Source organism: Oncorhynchus keta, chromosome 15 (assembly GCF_023373465.1).
Source record: "Oncorhynchus keta strain PuntledgeMale-10-30-2019 chromosome 15, Oket_V2, whole genome shotgun sequence".
In the NCBI taxonomy this organism is placed as follows: Eukaryota; Metazoa; Chordata; class Actinopteri; order Salmoniformes; family Salmonidae; genus Oncorhynchus; species Oncorhynchus keta.
In genome coordinates this window covers 29,680,212-29,704,593 of record NC_068435.1, presented here as the reverse complement: position 1 = coordinate 29,704,593, position 24,382 = coordinate 29,680,212, and the positions used below count along the sequence as shown (strand labels likewise).

The window sequence follows — 24,382 nt, the reverse complement described above, 5'->3', positions numbered from 1 at the left end:
GCAGCACTCACGTTTGGTGCCAGTGATCATGTGTGCACACACACACAAACAGGGAGAGACTCCTAGAGGTCGTCAGAGTCAGAGACCCAGTCATCTCAGAGGAGCATTGCGTTGCGATAGAGAGCTGAGATGTCATGTCATTACGATGATAAAAAAGCCATTTCCTTCTGCATGGGTTATTAATGTGGACTAATGATGCTGAGCTCAACGCTGAGATGTCTGCTAGTTATGGGGTTAATCTCCTCACTCCTCTAAAAACCATAAAGATAAGCATCTCAAACACAAATGGTCTCATAAAGTCTCCTGAGAACTTCTGCTAAACATCATTAATCAGTAGGAGTAATAGTCATTTAACTCAAGGGTAGGCTATATTTCATACTTTTTTGGGCAACTTGTTATATAACCTATGCAACACTGTCATTTGTTTGTAATGTCGTGTCATTGTAACAAGCTAACTTTTGTTTTCCATTTTTTGCTGCAGAAAGACAAATACTCCACCCCTCAATGCATCTCTGACTATGTCAGTCAGTACATCACTGGGTACATCCTCATCGTACTCTCTTTGGGCTCTTAGGGGTGATAATGGGTCTTTTATATGAATTTACATTATTCTAATGGAGGTTACTTTCATCCCTTGTTCAAATGACTGAATCATTTGTTAATGACTTAGTTTGGCGTAATTAAGAAATGTTCACAGGAGTGACAAATGATTGTCAAACATTTTGAGTTGCCCACAATTGATTTCTATTACAGCTCCTGACAATATAGTCATGCCCGTCTGTCATGCCGTGTCACACCCGTCTGACAACTTAAGCATAAAGAGAAGGCCTGCGAGTTCCTGATCATTAGGAGGCCATTAGTTAGCGGACATGGTCTCACCTCGTTAATGCACACAAACAATCCTCCTAACAGCAGCCGCAGATAATGTTGTCTGGTGGTTCAGTTTAATGATGGGACACATTTGCATACTGCCCCCTGACCCCAACACCCACACCCCACCCTCATTTATAAAAAAAAAAAAAAATTGCATTAGACCATCATGGGATAAAAACTTCTCTAGCCCATATCACAGGGACGTCAATGTCTCAGAGCAGGAAATAAATGTTAGCCTCATTGGAGTAATATGGACTCGTTAGGGGAAATGTTATTGTGTACATCGTTATTCTTTAACATTCTAAGACCCTTTAATTGTGTCACTGGTGCATGTCTTTATTCATATGCGTAAGTATATGTCGTATCTAGTCAAATATCCCCAAAGAAACTTAACAATGCAAAAAAGTTCAAAGTCAAATCAGGTAACATAACGTTGCATCCACCATGGCTGGCAAGTTAAATTGATTAGATTTCCCCTCAGTGAATTATTTTCTTGATTAAAAACAAGAAACGGTTTAATTTCAAGTAGTCTGTAATCTTGATTGCACTTAATTGTATAGGATGCTGCCTGAGGTGGGTTATATTTCCATTATAGAAAAGCTGTGGGTTCCCAAGAAGAGTTCCAGGCATTATTTAAGCTGTTGTTTCCTAAATATAAAGATATGTTTTATTTTACAGGGTCAGCCATAGTAGTACATTTCCCCTGGACCAAATTATGGTTATTTACCTTGTTCAAGGGCACATCGAAAGATTTTTCAACTTGTTGACTCAAGTATTCAAACCAGTGGCTGGCTGCCGATATCTAAAATATGTGGGTGTGTTACTTAAACAACAAGGTAATGTAAGTACATGCTGTCACTATGCAAGTTAGACTTTCTCCTCTACTCACTTCTACCGACAACAAGACTTACATATAGAAGAGGGCAGAGCTCAACGCTTGTAAGTGGGCTTTGTCTCTGTCTGTCTATCCATGTGTGTCTGCGCACGTGCGTCTGCCATCCGTGTGTGCACATTTGTGCTCCCAAGTCGGAAGCTCCTCCTAAATAAACAGTGTGTTTCTCGATGCCTAACGGTGTGCACGGCCCATGCACCAATGATGTCAATCCACAGAGGACTACCAGTGGCCCCTGTTCTCTCGCTCCATCCCTCTCTTCACCTGCTCCCTGCACCTTCCTTCATGCTCAAATTGACACTTGGTGCAGCGGCAGTCAGACAGGGGGCCTTTCCACCCGGTGCCTCCAGAGATCTGGCCCAGCTGTCAGCCGTCTAATCCAGCCCAACCTTCCCCCGAGCCAGGCAGGGGAGCTCCTGGCAGGCAGGGGCTCCAGGCTGCTCTCCCTCCCTGCCTCATCCCTCCATGTGCCCAGAGGCACCAGCAAACTAAACAGACCTGCAGAATAACACAAGGACACAACACATCAAGTGAGGAGACTTGGTCAAATCCAGGGGCGCAACTTTGGTTTTAGAAGAGGTGGGGACATAACATTATTATTTTTTATTTTTGGGGGGGTTGGGGGAAGATCAGCTTTAACATTGCAGATAGATTGTGGTTTCCATCAATGTAATTGTCCAGTAGTCATTGATATTAATGTATTTGAAATCCGGCCTGTAGTCATTGAGGGCCATTTAAGGTTATGCTTGGTATCTGTAAAACCACTAATATTGGACTAAAAGTCCATGCACATATCCAATTTCACAAAATAGAAAAAAAAAATACTCTACACCAAACAAAATTATTTGCAATCCCCCATATCTTTTTTTGTGAATAAATATTTTCGAAAATATATTTTCCTTTATTATTTTCCCCTAAACCTACCATCCCATCTCATAATTGGAGTAAACTAATGAACAACATTAGGCAAACTTAGGCTTCTTCTTCCAGCTAATACATACTACATAAACTACTGTTCAAAAGTTTGGGGTCACTTAGAAATGTCTTTGTTGTCCAAATTTTTTTTGTCCATTAAAATAACATCAAATTGATTAAAAAAACAGTGTAGACATTGTTAATGTTGTAAATGACTATTGTAACTGGAAACGGCAGATTTCTTATGGAATATATACATAGGCGTACAGAGGCCCATTATCACCAACCATCACTCCTGTGTTCCAATGGCACATTGTGTTAGCTAATCCAAAGTTGATCATTTTAAAAGGCTAATTGATCATTAGAAAACCCTTTTGCAATTATGTTAGCACAGCTGAAAACTGTTGTTCTGATTAAAGAAGCAATAAAATGGTCCTTCTTTAGACTTGAGTATCTGGGGCATCAGCATTCGTGGGTTCGATTACAGGCTAAAAATGGACAGAAGCAAAGGCTTTCTTCTGAAACCCGTCAGTCTATTCTTATTCTGAGAAATGAAGGCTATTCCATGCGAGGAATTGCCAAGAAACTGAAGATCTCGTACAACACTGTGTACTACTCCCTTCAGAGAACAGTGCAAACTGGCTCTAACCAGAATAGAAAGAGGAGTGGGAGGCCCCGATGCACAACTGAGCAAGAGGACAAGTGCATTAGAGTGTCTAGTTTGACAAACAGACACCTCAAAAGTGCTCAACTGGCAGCTTCATTAAATAGTACCCACAAAACATGATATAGCATGATATTCAGTTTCACTGGCATATAGTACATTCTGTGGATGGTCTTAAACTGCAGTAATTTATGTCTGAGAATATATGAACATGACTGGGCATTCTAACATATATGCATCCATTTATCATCATCAATTGCATCTCCCAGGTCTTCCACACATTTTTGTTTTGACATGTTTTGTGTCATCGGGAACAGGCTCTATCAACCCTTGATACAGTTTTGAGATCAGTTTTGTAGGTTTGTCAGACTGCCTTAAAATGGCATCTGGCTTGTCAAGTGTTTGCTGGACAGAGAGAATAAAGTGTTGTATCTGCAAAAAAAATCCTCTCACCTCCATCACAGGCTGGTCTTCCCTGGCTGCCTGACCCTGCAGAGACCCGTCACCACCTGATCCTCCTAAGATGAGGCATGACAAAAAAAAGACCTTGGTGTACATTTTATATTATATTATCCAAGAATAGAATCAATGGTTCAATAATTGAAATGACCATGATTCCCAGATCCCAGACTGTAGCTTTAAACATAAGCTGCTGTACTGTAGCTACTGTAGGTCTACTCATTAATTCAAGACGGAACTTTGCATCAATCACTGAATATACTGCAAATTTCAGCTCCGTAGACTGGTCTTCTCTGGCTGTCTGACCCTGTTGGGACCCCTGTCACCATCTGATCCTGCTAAGACATGATGAGCACTAGAGGGCTGCATTCTCGCTGGATGCCTGCGAGATCATTGCTGCACAGACTGCATGATCATTGCTGTTACGGTCTGCATTTTTTATGCTGCAAGCGGAAGCGGGCGGGCGGTCAGACAGACAACTTTGGGATGAAAATATTTATGTTGTCCCACAGATTATTTTGAAACGGTCCTCTATCTGCTTTGTATGCGTTAGCCTACCTATTGTATTAAAAGCACCTATTTTTGGCATTATTAACATACTCAGAATTCCAACTTCACCTTCAGTAGCCTAACTCTCCGAGTTGGCCATGATGGTTCATGCGATGCTAGTATGTGTGGTCTCATTGAAATAGAGTAATAGAATAGACTGTAGTTTACTACAGTGTCTGTAAATAAATAGTGATAATGAAAAGAAGTGGAGAGCGCTCAACCAGCGTGAGTCGAGGTGGAATAAAAAAAAAATCATTGTGATTGAAAAGGAAAAGGCACAATGTACACATAAGTTAGGCTACGTAGGTTAGGCTACTATGGCGAGCGAGCGTTGCGCCTTTCCATTTTCAATAAGTATGGATTGCCCATTTATTTGTCTCTGCCTGCAAATCGTCCTCCTTAAAAGGTAGGCTATATCCTATAGGACTATGCCAAATGTAACAAGTGTTGCTGTCATCATTCTTGAAGCCCTCCAGTAGCCATACCTGCGAAATCAGGTGCGCATGTGGTCTCAATTAAATAGAGTAGGCTATAGCCTATGTATACATGGGCGGAGAAGCACGGCACAGTTACCTTTCCAAGGAAATGTACTTCCTAAATAGGCCAATGGTTAGGTTATAGTTTACTACATTGCCTAGAAATAGGCCTAAATATGATCACCCATATTTCTCCGTCTTCCCACTCCGATTATGGCAGCCCCCGCACCTCTCTGATTCAGAGGGGTTGGATTTAAATGCAGAAGACACATTTTAGTTGAATGCATTCAATTGTACAACTGACTAGGTATCCCCCCTTCCCCTTTCTATAACTTTAGATCTGTTTATTACTGTGTCAGTCTGAAAAGTAGGTAACTAGCTAGGTAAACTGACAGATCAATAATGTTTAATTGACATACTGACTAATGCAACTCACATTGCAGTGAAAAAACGCCATAATATCAATCTGCAATTGTTTGGCTGATGGGTTCATCGTTTGATTCAGGTCTAGTTTGATTGAGGCAAAAAGTAATTGCTAATGTAAGCCAACTTTTGGCCAGCTCTCGCTTTACTGTTGACGGTACATCAACGAGCAATTACTTGCCAAGTTAATTTACTTCTGAAACGTGACAAAACAAAGGCAACAAAACATTTCCATACAAGCAACTGCTGTTAGATAGCGATATGAGGGGGTTATTATTGCTATCTGACAGATAATTAGAGGCTAAAGCTGACCTGGTTGTGGTAGCTACTCAATAGCGCAGCTTATTCATTCACGTCAGTCGAGAGGGGATGAAACATTAGCTAACGTTGCATGTCAGTTACAATACTAGCTCAGCACTGCGAATAAAAACTAATTTAGTTTTTTTTCTGTTAAGTTGAACAACAGTCACCTTGCCAGCTACCTCATGCAACTAAAGAGTAACCAGCTTCTATTCATTTTACAACTAGGTGAAAGAACACAAAGCGTGCACTGAACTATGCTCAACTCCCCGTCCTGTGCTGGTACAGCCAGCCTTCCAAAAGCTTTGCCTTCACACAGCCCATCAGCCGGCTGCGTGCTCCTAAATTCAGTCTTTAAACACTCCCAACAGTTTACCCAACCGCTCTGAGGCCTTCTTATGGTCCTAAAGCTCACTGTTGCCATGATTTGAATCGCATTCCAATGATTAAACTGGGGGGGTACATAAATGCAATTTCAGAATGCTCCCCCAGTGAAAGTTCTGCCCCTGGTCAAATCAATCCTGACCATTCACCATAAATCAACACGTTGACCATTTTGATTTGAATGCCAAGTGGTTTTACAAATAAAATAAAATGTTATTGGTCATGTACAGATTTTTTGCAGATGTTATCCTGGGAGTAGCAAAATGCTTATACTCCTAGCTCTAACAATACAAAACAATAAACACAAATCCCCAAAATTCAAAGAAAGGAATTAAGAAATATTTTGTAGAAATATTAGAAGTGAGCAATGTCAGAGTCCAGAATTTCCAGTCAAAAGTTTGTACACACCTACTCAAAGGTTTTTCTTTATTTGAACTATTTTTACTATTTTCACAGTGGCCTCCGTCATTCTTAAATGGAATAAGTTTGGAACCACCAAGACTCTAACTAGAGCTAGCCGCCCAGCCAAACTGAGCAATCGGGGGAGAAGGGCTTTGGTCAGGGAGGTGACCAAGAACCAGATGGTCACTCTGACAGAGATCCAGAGTTCCTCTGTGGAGATAGGAGAACGTTCCAGAAGGACAACCATCTCTGCAGCACTCCACCAATCAGGCCTTTATGGTAGAGTGGCCAGATGGAAGCCACTCCTAAAGACTATCAGACCATGACAAACAAGATTTTCTGGTCTAATGAAACCAAGATTGAAATCTTTGGCCTGAATGCCAAGCATCACGTCTGGAGGAAACCTGGCATCATGCCTATGGTGAAGCATGGCGGTGGCAGCATCATGCTGTGGGGATGTTTTTCAGCGGCAGGGATTGAGATACTGGATCAAGGCAAAGATGAACGGAGCAAAGTACAGAGAGATCCTTGATGAAAACCTGCTCCAGCGTGCTCAGAACCTCAGACTGGGGGCGAAGGTTCACCTTCCAAGAGGACAACGACCCTAAGCACACAGCCAAGACAACACAGAACAACACTGAATGGCTTCAGGACAAGACTCTGAGTGTCCTTGAGTGGCCCAGCCAGAGCCCGGACTTTAACCCGATCTTTGGAGAGACCTGAAATTAGCTGTGCCGCAACACTCCTCATCCAACTTGACAGAGCTTGAGAGGATCTGCAGAGAATAATGGGATAAACTCCCTAAATGCAGGTGTGCCAAGCTTGTAGCGTCATACCCAAGAAGACTCGAGGCTGTGATCGCTGCCAAAGGTGCTTCAAAAAAGTAATGAGAAAAGGGTCTGAATACTTAAATGTGATATTTCAATTTCTAAAAACCTGTTTTTGCGTTGTGTCGATTGATGAAGGGAAGAAAATATTTTTACCTCTATGGGATCGGTGTCCCTATACCGGGACGGTAGTTAACGTGCTCTAATGGGATTAGCATGATCTTGTAAGTAACAGCAAACTTTCCAGGACATAGACATGTCTTATATAGGCATAAAGCTTAAATTCTTGTTAATATTTACAGTAGCTGTTACAGTGAGAAATACCATTCTATTGTTTGAGGAGAGTGCACAACAACAGCATAAACTTTTATCATGACAACTGGTTTGATACATTCACGTCTGAAGGTTAATATTGTACTTACATTCAGTAATCTTGCTCTGATTTGTCATTTTGAGGGTAAAATGAAGCATAGTGTTGTTTGATAAAATCAGATTTTCTATTCAAACGTAGGAACTGGGTTCTACAGTTTGAACCACTTGTCTCTGGCTCCACACCCATCCCGCCTTGCCATCTATATGTGTGAAAGTTAGTGTATAAGCCAAAGATCCATCATGTATGACATTCCTGGAAGTGTGTAAACTTACATTTTGCATTACCATATCATTTTTGTATGTTCTCTACAGTTATGTACTTGAAAATGTGTCAATTGACCAATTCCTTCACATTTGGGCAGACTTGTTACAAAATATTGTCCAGTATTGCAATGCTTCACTGGATTAATCTGAAACTTTGCACCCAGACTGCTGCCATCTAGTGGCCAAAATCTAAATTGAGACTAAACTGCAATATTGTATTACGGCCTTTCTCTTGCATTTCAAAGATGATGGAACAAAAACATTGAAAACGCATGTTTTTTTGTTTGTATTATCTTTTACAAGATCTAATGTGTTATATTCTCTTACATTAATTTCATATTTCCACAAATTTCAAAGTGTTTCCTTTCAAATTGCATCAAGCATATGCATATCCTTGCTTCAGGTCATGAACTACAGGCAGTTAGATTTGGGTATGTCATTTTAGGCGAAAATGTTTAAAAAATGGTTCGGTACTTATTAATCAATTTTAGAATAAGGCTGTAACCTGACAAAATGTGGTAAAAGTCAGGGGGTCTGAATACTTTCCCAAGGCACTGAATGAGCCTTGACTAGAATACAGTAGAATAGAATACAGTATGTAAATAGTCATTGAACACTGGCTACTTTAAAAGGTTTACATACTGTTTAACCCACTTAAAACAGTATGTAAACCTTATTAAAGTAACGAGGGTTCAATTACTATTTACCTAGGGCAGCAGTCTCTAAGGTGCAGGGTTGAGTACCGTGTGGTAGACAGCTAGTAACATTGACTAAAGTTCAGGGCAGGGTACTGGGCAGAGGTCGGCTAGTGATGACTATTTAATAGCCCGACGTCCTGGAGATATAAGCTGTTTGTCAGTCTCTCGGTTACAGCTTTGATGCACTTGCACTGTCTCCACCTTCTAGATGATAGCAGGGTGAACAGGCCATGGCTCAGGTGGCTGAGGTCCTTGATGATCTTCTTGGCCTTTCTATGACACTGAATGCTGTAGATCTCCCGGAGGGCAGGTAGTGTGCACCCGGTGATGCATTGGGCTGACCGCACCACCCTCTGAAGAGCCATGTGGTTGCGGACGGTGGATTTGCTGTACCAGTGGTGACACAGCCAGACAAGATTCTCTCAATGGTGCATCTGTAGAAGTTTGCAGAATTATTTGTTTTGCCCGCTACAAACGGCTATATCGATCCGCTAATACAGGACTAGTGAAGTCCCAGTGCACTACTTGTGAAAACAATTTTTCTTGTTATTTTTTATTTTATTTACGATTTTTCAGGGGGTGCACCCTCAGCCCCCCTACTTCCCGCAGCTATGCTCACTACAAAACATTTTATTAGAAAATTAGCAAAAAATACATAAGCTCTTGCTACCGTGGAAAGATAAAATCATCTGGATTCATTATTTAGTCACATCCCAGTTTACCTATTTACTTATGGACCAATCAACTTGTTTTTTAAAATTATGCGAGCAAAAACATATTATACCATATATGGAATGGCAATCCAGACTAAATTTAACCGGCCTATCTATATCATTAATATGAATTCGTAGAGAAAAATGATAAAATATTAAAGCATCGAACCTCTCACTAAAGGCTTCAGTCATACTGGATCCTGGACTTCCTGACAGGCCGTCCCCAGGTGGTAAAGATAGGTAACAATACATCCCCCAAGCTGATCCTCAACACAGGGGCCCCTCAGGGGTACGTGCTCAGTCCCCTCCTGTACTCCCTGTTCACTCATGAATGCATTCCCAAGCACTACTCCAACACCATCACAAAGTTTGCCGATGACCCAAGAGTGGTAGGCCTGATCACCAGCAATGACCAGACAGCCTATAGGGAGGAGGTCAGAGACCTGGACATGTGGTGCCAGGACAATAACCTCTCCCTCAACATGATCAAGGAGATGATTGTGGACTACAGGAAAATGAGGACCGGACATGCCCCCATTCTCATCGATGAGGCTGCAGGGTAGCAGGTTGAGAGCTTCAAGTTCGTTGGTGTCCACATCACCAACAAACTAACATGGTCCAAGCACACCAAGACAGTCGTGAAGAGGGCACGACAAAACCTATTCCCCCTCAGGAGACTGAAAAGATTTGGCATGTGTCCTCAGATCCTCAAAAGGCTCTACAGCTGAACCATTGAGAGCATCCTGACTGGTTGCATCACTGCCTGGTATGGCAACTGCTCTGCCTCAGACCGCAAGGCACCCTCTGAAGGGTAGTGTGAACGGCCCAGTACATCACTGGTGCCAAGCTTCCTGCCATCCAGGACCTCTATACTAGGCGGTGTCAGAGGAAGGCCCTAATAATTGCCAAAGACTCCAGATACCCTAGTCATAGACTGTTCTCTCTGCTACCGCACGCAAGCAGTACCGGAGCACCAAATCTAGGTTCAAGAGGCTCCTAAACAGCTTCTGGCCACAAGCCATAAGACTCCTGAACATCTAATCAAATGGCTATCCAGACTATTTGCATTGTCCCCCCTCTATTACACTGCTGCTACTCTCTGTTGTTATCATCTACGCATAGTCCCTTTAATAACTCTACCTACATGTACATATTACCTCAACTAACCCATGCCCCTACACATTGACTCTGTACCGGTACCCCCCTTTTATATAGTGTCACTGTTGTTATTTTACTGCTGCTCTTTAATTACTTGTTACTTTATTTTGTATTCTTTTACGTATTTTTTTAAACCGCATTGATGGTTAGGGGGTCGTAAGTAAACATTTCACTGCTCGCACCCCTTTTCATGCCATTCTGCTGTGGGGAGACCAGTCCAGGTCTCTCCGGGTTCTCATTGAACGAGAGTTTTTTGGACGCTACCCTGGCGTTCGAGCTGAACATCCCCACTCAGCCCCTCTCCATTCCCATGAACGTTAGAGCGCTGAACAGGCGCTGAATAGGCTGAGACCTTCTCCCTAGCACCACAACGCCCTGTGAATGTGTGTGCTCTCTGTCGGGACCGGAGACCAAGGCTATGGATACCTACATTGGGGACTCCCTAGCTGCTTGATTTATCCATCCCTCTTCCTCTCCAGGGGGCCACAGTGTTTTCCAAGCTGGATCTATGGAACGCCTACCACCTGGTGCGGATACGAGAGGGGGACGAGTGGAAGACCGCCTTCAACACGGCCAGTGGCCAATACAAGTATCTGGTCATGCCCTTTTGCCTCACCAACACCCCTGCTGTGTTCCAGGCTCTGGTGAATTATGTTCTCCATGTTGAACCAGTTTGTCTTCATCTACATTGATGACATCCTCATCTTCCCCTGATCCCTTCAAGAACATGTGCTCCACGTCCGGCAGGTCCTTCAATGCCTTCTGGAGAATCAGCTGTGTGGGAAGGTGGAGAAGTGCGGGTTCCATCGCTCCACCATCCCCTATCTGGTTTACATCATCTCTGCTGGGAGTGTCCAGATGAAGCCTGCGAAGGTGAGACACGTGATGGATTGGCCTCAGCCTACGTCCAGGGTGCAGCTGCAATGATTCATGGGGATCTCCAATTTCTATCGCAGCTTTATCTGGGGTTACAGCACCCTGGCTCCCCCCCTGGCTTCTCACCTCGCCCAAGATTCCGTTCAGGTGGTCCCCAGCTGCTGACAGGGGGTTACGAGACCTCAAACATTGCTTCACCACAACTCCCATCCTGGTTCATCCGGACCCATTTCGTCAGTTAGCGATGGAGGCTGATGCTTCGGACGTCTGAGTGGGGGCTGTCCTGTCTCAGTGTTCTGCCCTTGACCTCAAGCTACATCCCTGCGCCTTCTTCTCCCATCACCTCAACGCCACGGAAAGGAACTAAGATGTGGGGAAGTGGGAGCTTCTCGCAGTGAAGATGGCGTTGGAGAAATGGAGGCACTGGTTGGTGGGGGCGGAACATCCGTTCATTGTGTGGACTGACCACAAGAACTTGGAGTATCTCCGCACCGCCATGCACCTCAACTCCAGGCAAGCCAGATGGGCCCTGCTGTTCACACGGTTCAACACGGTTTATTTGGGCGGACAGTGCCACACATTGTTTAGGTGTCTCAGGTTATCTAAAGGGTCACATGTCAAGAGCACAGTAGTTCACAGTCACAAGACTGTTATCTAATGTAGCCATAAAGATCCTATTAAATTACTAAAGGGGCTATGTCATAATCCCAGAAAAAATCCCAAACCTGTCTAATTGGAATGAATGCCAGTAGAGGCTTAGGTGATGCATTTCCAGCTTTTACTTTGCAGGGGGGGAAAGGATCCACTTGTTTAACAGACAATTCCTAATTTTCACCTAATTCTCTCATTCTGGAAATTTACCACAGTACTGTAGAGGGAAACACTAGTTCACAAATAGTAGTTAGATCGTTAGATAGTTAACATTTCAGACAGGTTGCCAGGGTCCAGTAAGCAACTAACGCGTTATAACTTGAGGAATGGCAAGGAGTCATATACCAGTTAATAATATAGCGAATTGGTTAAGTTACTAACGTTAGCTCATCTGATGTTGTGAAGTTTGCTGTCTGACTTTATTAGCCAGCTCATTTTCACACCATAAACTCAATTATTTGATCGGTTAAGCTGGCTAATGTTGCTCAACATTTCTCTGGCTAGCTAGCTAACGGAGAACTCGATCCAGCTAGCAAGATACTTAACAATGCTAACTACTAACTAGCTAATTGTAACAAGCTAATTGGTTGTCTCGTCTCTCTTCAGTCTCGTGCTGCATTCTGTTATGTCAACGATTGGCTGAGCCTTGGATACAGCCAGTTTTGGTCTAAACGTGCATCACTCATCACTCTTTCGCACAAAGAAGCCCATCATCACCCAACATTTTTGTCATGGGATCTACAGTTGAAGTCGTAAGTTTACATACACCTTAGCCACGTACATTTACACTCAGTTTTTCACAATTCCTGACATTTAATCCTAGTAAAAATTCCCTGTCTTAGGTCAGTTAGGATCACCACTTTATTTAAAAAATGTGAAATGTCAGAATAATAGTAGAGAGAATTATTTACTTCAGTTTTTATTTCTTTCATCACATTCCCAGTGGGTCAGAAGTTTACATACACTCAATTAGTATTTGGTAGCATTGCCTTTAAATTGTTTAACTTATGTCAAACGTTTCAGGTAGCCTTCCACAAGCTTCCCACAATAAGTTGGGTGTATTTTGGCAAATTCCTCCTGACAGAGCTGGTGTAAATGAGTCAGGTTTGTAGGCCTCCTTGCTCGCACACACTTTTTCAGTTCTGCCCACAAATAGTCTATAGGATTGAGGTCAGGGCTTTGTGATGGCCACTCCAATACCTTGACTTTGTTGTCCTTAATCCATTTTTTCCCTACTTTGGAAGTATGCTTGGGGCCATTGTCCATTTGGAAGACCCATTTGCGACCAAGCTTTAACATCCTGACTGATGTCTTGAGAAGTTGCTTCAATATAGTCACATCATTTTCCACCCTCATGATGCCATCTATTTTGTGAAGTGCACCAGTCCCTCCTGCAACAATGCACCCCTACACCATGATGCTGCCGTCCCGTGCTTCACAGTTGGGATGGTGTTCTTCGGCAAGCAAACCTCCCCATTTTTCGTCCCAACATAACGACAACCAGTTCTATTTTTGTTTCATCAGACCAGAGGACATTTCTCCAAAAAGTACGATCTTTGTGTCTTATGGTGGTTTTGGAGCTGTGGCTTCTTCCTTGCTGAGTGGCCTTTCAGGTTATGTCGATATAGGACTAGTTTTACTGTGGATATAGATACTTTTGTACCTGTTTCCTCCAGCATTTTCACAAGGACCTTTGCTGTTGTTCTGGGCTTGATTTGAACTTTTCTCCCCAAAGTACGTTAATCTCTAGGAGACAGAACGCGTCTCTTTCCTGAGCGGTATGACGGCTGCGTAGGCCGATGGTGTTTATACCTGCGTACTATTGTTTGTACAGATGAATGTGGTACCTTCAGGAGCTTGGAAATTGCTCCCAAGGAGGAACCAGACTTGTGGAGGTCTACGATTCTTTTTCTGAGGTCTTGGCTGATTTCTTTTTATTTTCCCATGATGTCAAGCAAAGAGGTACTGACTGTGACGGAAGCCCTTTAAATACATCCACAGGTACTTTTGACTCAAATGTTGTCAATTAGCCTATCAGAAGATTCTAAAGCCATGACATCATTTTCTGGAATTTCCCAAGCTGTTTAAAGGCACAGTCAACTTAGTGTATGTAAACTTCTGACCCACTGGAATTGTGATACAGTGAATTATACGTGAAATAATCTGTCTGTAAACAATTGTTGGAAAAATGTCTTGTGTCAGGCACAAATTAGATGTCCTAAACGACTTGCCAAAACTATAGTTTGTTTACAAGATATTTGTGGAGTGGTTGAAAAACAAGTTGTTATGACTCCAACCTAAGTGTATGTATACTTCCGACTTCAACCGTTGGTCACCTATTTTGGATTCAAAACAGCGAATTTCGCCGAAAAGTTTGCATCCCTGTTTAAATTTAGGGTTAACTTCAAATCAAATCCAATTTTATTTAGGCATTAACTCCGAATAGTTAAGGTAAGGGTTAAGGTTTGGGATAGGCGTAAATCAAAAATATCAAAAACGACTTTCTATTGCTGGATTCAAACCTGCAACCTTTTGAATCAGCGGCAGATGCTTACACCCATTCACCACCCCATTCCATTAACAGCGCTCACTGTTGCCCCTAGTGGCCAGTTTCCACATCATCTCCCGATGTCCTAAGACATGAATGGATGTCGAATACTGACTTGTTTCATGGGTGACCTGGCTGGGATTGACTGCATTGTTTGAATGGAATGTTGGCATATTGGCAATTGATTTGAAAAAAATGTATGGAATCATTCCTCTAAAACTGTCTTGCTAGGTAGCTAACACACATACAGTGCAGATGCATTCTTCACATTCATTGTTTTACCCAGTATCTTATCACAGCTCTAGCAAACCATGATTGACCAACTCCCTGACCAACATGGCTGACCTTGGGACCATCATAAGAAGTTTCATGGCCATTCTAGTATTCTAATTCCTAATTCTACGACTGGATTCAACTAGCTGTGATACTAGAGACCCATTTAATCTATCTTCTTTTTAGTCCGCCTTCACATGCCTCACACAGACATCTCTTGGCCACATAACCATCTCTCCGATTAATAGATGTCAGTGTCGATCATGTTACTATGGAAACAATGACACAGAGGAAATTACAAAGGAATCCTTTGGTAAGCCTTAACAGCGGACATGAGTGAGACATCATTCCCTATGTATATTCATTTGTGTATTTTTCCCCAACCAGGACTATTGAAGTCATGATTTAGGTTCTGTAATAATTGGAGCTAAAAACCCATATACTCACTTAGTGCTTTTTTACAAATCCAGTCCATAGAAAAATGTAAATCCCTATACAAACCGTTATCATACTTGTAAGTACACTGTTAATGCACTGTAACATACAAAATACAACGATTCTATTGCCACTTGCTTCAAACAAGTCGACCCAATGGTGAACCATAAAGAAAAAACTATTGGTAATAAAGCTCAGAGCGTGCAGGCATGCGTACCAGTGTGTGTGTGTGTGTACATGTCTGTCTGGTGTGTGCATGTTTGTATATGTATGTGTGTTTTGTGTGACTCCCCTGTGGCATTCCCAATATCAGTATTCCTATATGTGTTTGAAGCCACATAGCATACCCAGGAACATGACAGTAAACATGGCAGAGGCTCTCCCTCAGTGGAGCAGCCATGCATGTCACCCCTCAGAAGTGTGTGTGACGGCTGTACAAACCAAACCTACTGTGGCACTCTGTCTCCCCAGAGACCCACCTTGACTACACCGCCACGCTGACTGCATGTTGTTCAATGCAAAACTGTTCCAAATCACTCCACTGCCCTCCGCCCCAGGAAACAAAAGAACACCCCAAAGTAACAAGAAAAGACAAACAAAAGAAAAACTAAATATGGATTCAACTGGAATTGAGTTAGAGAAGGCGCCAGTTAAGTGAATCCGTGGCCCACCAGCAGTAGTTCGGTAGATGACATGATCGCCCCTCTGTCTTCATTTTTTCCCTCAGTTTAATCCTTGGAAAATTACTGGTGTATGTTTGCTGCATTCCCCCTTGGGAAATTAAGAGGCACACTATGAATCTCTGGGGGATTCATCCAAGAATGAGGAAGAAAAGGCAGGCAGCATGAAAGAGGAGTGTAGGTGTGAGGAGTTACTGGCCTGGCAAAGGGCTTGCCAACACATCAAAATAAAACAGGTGTCAAACAAGACAGCAAAAAAACAGATCCATTTACACATGAGAACAGTATGGTAAGGTCTGTAGCCACATACACAATGTATGATGTGATGTGAGGTGGCACGGTGCATGGTGTCATGACTAATTTTAAAAAATGACATGTATTACATATTTGTGTCACTGTTATCCTTCGAATGTTGTTTGAGCTTGAGCAAGGTGCATTTAGTCAGAAGGATACAGTGATGCTCTCAAAACGTGGCCTACATCACGTTATATCATCAATGTTGTCTTCAAAAGAAAGAAAGCAAGCAAGAAAGGAAGTGTAAGCCACAAGGTTGCTTGGGTGTAGGCTGTGGGCTCCGCCCTGGTCACTCACTAGCCACACCCATCGTCACTTCCTGGGGTGAGTGAAATAGGAAGTGGGGTTGTCACATAGAGATGTATAGAGATTGCAATGTTGTATCAGTCCCACCATTTAGAAGTAGTACATTTTCTTCTTCTATTACTTCTATGACTTTGTAAACAAACTGAAACGGTGCATACTGCCACCTGGAGTGTGTTGTTTGAACAGGTAAAAAGCCAAGGTTGGTGATTTAATGCCACCTACAGTTATAGAATATTGGCTCACAAGTTAAATTAATTGTCGGATCCCTCCTGATAATTCCATGCAGGTTATGTGATCCCTTCCTTAACCCATAGGAAGTCCCACCCAGTTGACATCTTCAAAATGGTTAAAGTCCTCAAAGTCCTCAAGAGGCCCATGCTAAAATGAGGGTTTTGGGCTCTGGAGTCCTCTAAACATCTCTATGGTTTGTAAGTAATATCCTGTTCACACCAAGACTAAAACCCGCCAACTTTAGCATGCGGCAAACTTTATGCGGACTTTCCTTTATATCTGAAAGGTATTGCTGTTAACAAAGCCTGTACTTGAATTTCTTCCAACCAAGTTAGTCATGATTTCAGTAATGTTTTAAAGTCCAGACAACGCCTCAGCATTGGCATGCATTAAATCATGAACAATTCATTGTTGTACGACATCAAACTTGTCCTTGTCAATCACAAAACGTTACAGAAATGCTTTTAATGCATTTAGCCTGGGGGAATGCGCACTGTCATTTGATCTTGTGTATTGACTTTGACAGGTAAATATTGAAAGGCCCTTATATTAAGCTAATAAATAATAGGCTAATATTAATCCGTTTCTAACTTCAACTACAGTAGTAGGCCTAATGTTTAGTCAACGAACGCTGGTTGTGGTTGTGGTCCTTCTGTAGCTCAGTTGGTAGAGCATGGCGCTTGTAACGCCAGGGTAGTGGGTTCGATCCCCGGGACCACCCATACATAGAATGTATGCACATATGACTGTAAGTCGCTTTGGATAAAAGCGTCTGCTAAATGGCATATATTATTATTATTATTATTATTATTATTAATAGGAATGAGCTTCTTCAGCTAGGTTACACATACAGTGCCTTCGGAAAGTATTCAGACCTCATTACCTTTTTCACATTTTGTTACGTTACAGTCTTATTCTAAAATGGATTCAATAAATTAGAAGATCTCAGCAATCTACACACAATAACCCATAATGACAAAGCAAAAACAGGTTTAAGAAATGTTACCTATTCAGACCCTTTGCTATGAGACTCGAAATTGAGCTCAGGTGGATCCTGTTTCCATTGATCATCCTTGAGATGTTTCTACAACTTGATTGGAGTCCACCTGTGGTAAGTTCAATTGATTGGAGATGACATGAAGGTCCCACAGTTGACAGTGCATGTCAGAGAATAAAACAAGCCATGAGGTCAAAGGAATTGTCCGTAGAGCTCCGAGACATGATTGTGTCGAGGCACAAATCTGGGGAAGGGTACCATACATTTTCTGCAGGATTGAATGTCCCCAAGAACGCAGTGGGCTCCATCATTCTTAAATGGAAGAAGTTTGGAACCAAATGGAAGATGTTCGGCCAAACTGAGTAAACGGGGGAGAAGGGCCTTGGTCAGGGAGGTGACCAAGAACCCGATGGTCAGTCTGACAGAGCTTTAGAATTCCTCTGTGGAGATAGGAGAACCTTCCAGAAGGACAACCATTTTCTGCAGCACTCCACTGATGAGGCCTTTATGGTAGAGTGGCAAGACAGAAGCCACTCCTCAGTAAAGGGAACATGACAGCCCGCTTGGAGTTTACCAAAAGGAACCTAAAGACTCTCAGACCAAGATTCTCTGGACTGATGAAACCAAGATTGAAATCTTTGGCCTGAATGCCAAGTGTCACTTCTGATGGAAACCTGGCACCATCCCTACATTGAAGCAAGATGGTGGCAGCATCATGCCGTGGGGATGTTTTTCAGCGACATGGACTGGGAGACTAGTCAGGATCGAGGCAACGATTACCAGAGCAAAAGTACAGAGAGATCCTCGATGAAAATCTGCTCCAGGGTTCTCAGGACCTCAGACTGGGGCTAAGGTTCACCTTCCAAGAGGACAACGACCCTAAGCACACAAGCCAAGACAACGCAGGACAAGTTTCTGAACGTCAGCCAGAGCCCGGACTTGAACATCTCTGGAGAGACCTGAAAATAGCTGTGCAACAATGCTCCCCATTCAACCTGACAGAGCTTGAGAGGATCTGCAGAGAGGAATGGAAGAAACTCCCCAAATACAGGTGTGCCAAGCTTGTAGCGTCATACCCAAGAATACTCGAGGCTGTAATCGCTGCCAAAGGTGCTTCAACAAAGTACTCAGTAAAGGGTCTGAATACTTATCCAAATGTGATATTTCAGTAGTTTTTTTAAAGATAAATCTGCACAAATTTCAAAAATCCTGGTTTTGCTTTGTCATTATGGGGTATTGTGTGCAGATTTAAGAGAGTGAAAAACAATTTAATACATTTTAGAATAAGTTGGAAACAAAATTGGAAAAGCTCAAGGGGTCTGAATACTTTCCGAAGGCACTGTATACCCTCTCTTTTCCAGATGAGCCCATGCACAATTACGCAATATATTGTTGGACATTTAAGGTGAGCATATTTTGCTATAATGTATCCTATTTAGATAACTGCTGCTACTAAAAAAAGCAGTTGGCGAGGACATTTGCTAGCAAGTAATCAATGTGCATGAGATCTAACTCAGCAGAGTGAGGGTCGGAAAAGAAGATGAAGTGTGGATCAAAAAAGTAACTTTTTTCAAATCGTCCTACAGAGGTTCATCCAGGTTTTACATTTCTTTACACAATCGGAAAGAGAAGATTCCAACGACTCTAAATCACATACAAGCACTTACAAACTAAAAAATGTGGACATAAGCTCTGTTTCAAAATATCTATTTTTTGTCATATGATAGCTGATCCACATGTTCCTGTGACACTGAAGTTGTGTGGGAAAAATATAAAATATTTGTTTCAGTTATATTCCATTGTATTCTTAATATAAAATATGTGTGTTGACTGTGATCTGGGCAGGGGAATGTAAGTGTGTATTGTGTGTTTAATTTGTGGAAGGCTGAAAGCTATAAGTCCTACTTATACTGTACTATTTAATATATATAACAGTATAACAAACAACTGAACTGGTAAAGTCAATCCTTTTTTCATTTATCATGTGTGGATTAAAAATAGTTTTTGTGGATTCCTTATTAGACATTGGGACTGAACATAATTGACTTTCATTGGATGACGTTGTTGCTAACTAGTACAGAGACTTGATTTTGCATTAAATTTGTACTTCAGAGACTGAGCCAATACTGATTTGAGTTGATTATGGGGAATTTTAATTTGGTTCTGTTTGCAAGCTGATTTATTTGTGAATACATATCATTTTTTACATAACATTTTGCCCTTCCTTGTATTTCTTTTAGCGGTATTGGGTTTCGTGCTAACTGATAGTTGTGAAAGAAAGAAAAGAGAGAAAGGTTGGGGACTAGGAACTGGGGAGGGGGGTGAAGGGATGAAGATGACACTAGAGAGCAGATGAGATGGGGCTGCTCTGCAGCATGGTGGTTAGGAGTTATAGTAGGTGGGATGTGGAGGAAGGAGGGGGGAATCTAGGCCACTGTCCAGACTCCGAGCACCAAAGGCCCTGGGTCCCTGGGCACCCCGTGTCAGCCCTCTGACAGGAGAGATGGGACTGTGTAACACTGACTTTTTTTAATCCACACACAGCCTCTCCTCTTCCGTCTCTTCTGAAGAATACCCTCTTCCGCACACCAGTCAGAGTTTGAGGAGAGAAATGCAGTAGTTATTATAAGGAGGGCATATGACATGGGATCCTGTGCTCCTCTTGCACTCCAGCTTTTGAAAGCAGCTCCCCTACGTACATCTCTCCGTAGTCTGGGAGACTTCCTTCCTTTCTACTTCGTACATTGCTGGAGTTGTGTTCTCAATAGATTTGTTAAAGGCAGGCTGTTGACAGCTGGCTTGATAGGAATCAACCACCTTGTATCAAAGATCACAATACCTATTGAGACCAATGGCTTTGATTAAAACTGTTCAGATTAGAACATCAACCTACATATTCAGTAATTTCTTCATTATTTTGTATGCAGCTTCCACCACATAAGATCTCAAATACTTTGCCCAGCCCCCATAGTAGGCTTGAGATAGGGCCTTATCAAGTACTATCAAATCAAAAGTGTATTGGTCATGGACACAGCTTTGCAGATGTTATTGCAGGTGCAACAAAATGTTTGTCTTTCTATCTCCAAAAGTGGCGTAATACCTAGCAACAAAAAACTATATACACATTCAACTCAATATTAGGAAGGTGTTCTTAATGTTTGTACACTTAGTGTATATGTATGGCAAGTCTAAATAAATTCAGGAGTAAAAATGGGCTTAACAAGTGTAGTGTCTGGACTATCTTTAAATGTGAAGACTGTTATTTTATCAAATCGATTATCTATGTGTAATTATTATTACGTGATTAAACTAATCATCTGAACTTTAATTAACTAGGAAGTTGGGGCACCACGGGAAAATGTTTATGGATTCACTATTTCCCAAATCGACTCTTCAAATATTTTCATCTTATCAAAACAGTCGCTTATTAATGAATTAATTACTATTACCTCATTAGTTCTCATTACTGAACGTCGCAAACCGTTGGATATCTGCACAAAACCTAGCCTAAATTATGTCCAAGTGTCTCTCTGTGTTCCACAGTTTACATTCTAATCTCAAACACTACAGAGCATAGGGGCAGCGTATTTTATGTCCGACCATAAAACAGCCGACTTCCCGCTCTCCCCCTCTACGAGAGAGAGCACGCTGTAGAGCGGACCCACGGTAACCTGATCCTTCAGATCGTCACAGGAGAGTTATGACGGTCCCCCTCTGGTGGATTCGACCTGGAAGGATTCTGCAAGTTGCAAACCAACATAAAAATAACTACCACGTGATGCCCTGGTTGTGGATCATCGTTTGCAGTCCCCCTCTGGTGGTTGACCTTGGTAGGCTTTCTGAAAGCAGAGCAGTCCACTACAAGAATGGGCAGTGGATGTCCGGTTGGTGATCACCGCTGTGGACCCGTCATCTGGTCATCCAGACTGGAATATCTGGGCAGTAACTTAGGCAGATGTTAACAACGAACACACACACACTCACAAAATATATAATTACATTTCTTCCTAAATGAGAGGTGTTGTTGCACTACCGTAAGTGATGGTTGTATTGGGACTTTGTTTATGGCTCTATCACTCTATCACTAAGTATCAAAGGAAATTAAATGATAAGGAATAAAAGCATAAACAAAAGATGTACAAAATATAGTTAGGACACCATAATCATCTAATTGGACTGTATTCTACATATGTTCAAGGTCTTGGCAAAATTACCATATCATGGCATTGTCTAATGTCATATCTCGGGTGTTCCTAATTTGTGATGTGTTGCTTAGGGCACTATCCTAAGTTGATAATTACATGATAAGTCTTCAGCTGTAAGGCACCAGCTTCGGGCAGTCTACAGAGATAACCTATGGACCTCTGTGGAGAAACTGGTGAGTACTGTAGCTGAATGGCTTGAACATTAGAAAATATGCCTCCTGGAGTGGCCCGAGTCAGTCCTGACCTCAACCCGATTCTGTGGCATGACCTCAAGAGAGCGGTTCACACCAGATATCCCAAGAATATTGTGGAACTTTGTAAATGGTCCAAAATTCCTCCTGACCTTTGTGCAGGTCTGATACGCAACTACAGAAAACATTTGGTTGAAGTTATTGCTGCCAAAAGAGGGTCAACCTGTTATTAATTCCAAGGGTTCACATACTTTTTCCAACCTGCACTGTGAATGTTTACACTGTGTATTCAAAAACGACATGAAAAATTAACAATTGTTTGTGTGTTACTAGTTTAAGCAGACTGTGTTTGTCTATTGTTGTGACTTCGATGAAGATCAGATAACATTTTATATACCAATTTATGCAGAAATCAGTTTGAGAGAACACTGCAGAGACCACTGTAGAATGAGCACACCCATGCGCTTGTACATGTCAAAGGATTTTTAAGTATAATAAAGCAGATTGGAATACATCCCCATTATATTACTCTACACATTTAATGATCAAATTAAATTTATAGCCCTTCGTACATCAGCTGAGATCTCAAAGTGCTGTACAGAAACCCAGCCTAAACCCCCAAACAGCAAGCAATGCAGGTGTAGAAGCACGGGGCTAGGAAAAACTCCCTAGAAAGGCCAAAACCTAGGAAGAAACCTAGAGAGGAACCAGGCTATGTGGGGTGGCCAATCCTCTTCTGGCTGCGCCGGGTGGAGATTATAACAGAACATGGCCAAGATGTTCAAATGTTCATAAATTATCAGCATGGTCCAATAATAATAATAAGGCAGAACAGTTGAAACTGGAGCAGCAGCACAGCCAGGTGGACTGGGGACAGCAAGGAGTCATCATGTCAGTTAGTCCTGAGGCATGTTAATGCTATTTTAAGAGCACAAATTAAATAGTTTTAACATACATATAAACAAATTGCACATGTGGGGTTTGAACCTGCAATGTTTGGTTCCCAAGCCAGGTCTGTTAACCTCTGCCAGCAGGGACACTCTCAACACTCACTTTCCTTATATAGCCATGGCAGTATGGTCAATCAGGAATGCCGTGCTTCCTTTATAGCCTTCTCAGACATTATTAACCCAGGAAAAAGTGAGCTAACACAAGCGGATGTTATGCCCCTGAACAGAGTGATACGGTGGTTTCCTCAATAAGAACTTTTAGTGCAATCATTTTACAAATGTAACACATTTTACAGAAAAACAGATCTACGGGAAATAGATCATTTTTAGGGTACAAGGCTTATTCAAGTCACAACAGTATACACTGTAATTCACTGAAACATATACTAATTTCAATATAACTGTCAAGCACAAAGATAACTCAATTTATCAACAGGCAATAAAGTGTTTGAAAACCATTATACAAATAACACCGCAAAATATCTCATTAACAATCGACATAAAATGGCAGCTACTCTCAGTACGAATCTATTCTTCGCTGCAACTGAGCAGGGCTCATATTACTCTCTGCAAACTTAACTCTAACTTCCTCAAGATGTTACTAAGACACACCTTAAACACTCTTGACATTTTAGCGAGTTATTACATTTAAATTACTCTTTTTTATCATCAATATCGTACCTGAAAAAGGGGAGAAATAATCAAGAAAGTGATACGGTGGTTTCCTCAATGAGAACATTTAGTGCAATGCGGAAAGACCGATTTCCCCGAACTTGGGTGGAGACCAGAGCAATCGATCTTAGGCTCATAGATTAAGAGCATTTAGTAGATCACAGATGAACATTTTTACCCTTCCATTATGCACCACAAAATAAAGTAATCAATATAACGTTTACACATTCCTCTCACAATTCATACCCTTTGTACGCTTGACGGATTTGAACTTTAACACAATTATATGAATGTTATCAATCTCTATCAACTAATACTGAATGCCTGATCTTTTTAACCTTAGATGTTTTAAGATCCTCACATACTATGAACTTACTTACACTTTTTAATGGATAACAGGCTATGAATATTTCCTTTAACCTGTCACACGGACATATTTAGCTAACTCTCAGCTGACAGAAACTATAATATGAATTAGCTAACAGCAATGACTATTTAAGATTTATCACATCATGGAGTTAAAATAATTGAGGAAAACACTTTCTAGAAGTAATCCGATGGTGGGTAGAATTTGTGCATGCTGCCATGTTTCATTTTTCCGCATCAACCAAAGTTAAGATTAGGTGGCAAGATGAGTTAGGTCTGCATGTTGAAGGGGGAGTGTCGTCTACTATCCTTCGCTTCCCATCATTCACTTCCAGAGG

General features: G+C 41.8%; 1 long non-coding RNA gene across 1 annotated transcript; it reads right to left on the bottom strand.

The window, feature by feature from the left end:
- Positions 1–1,040: 1,040 nt before the first annotated feature.
- Positions 1,041–21,594, bottom strand: LOC118395120 (uncharacterized). Its single transcript, XR_004827899.1, has 3 exons — positions 21,433–21,594; positions 3,798–3,862; positions 1,041–2,263 (listed from the first exon to the last, which is right to left on the bottom strand). It is a non-coding gene; the product is annotated as an uncharacterized LOC118395120 (long non-coding RNA).
- Positions 21,595–24,382: the final 2,788 nt, after the last annotated feature.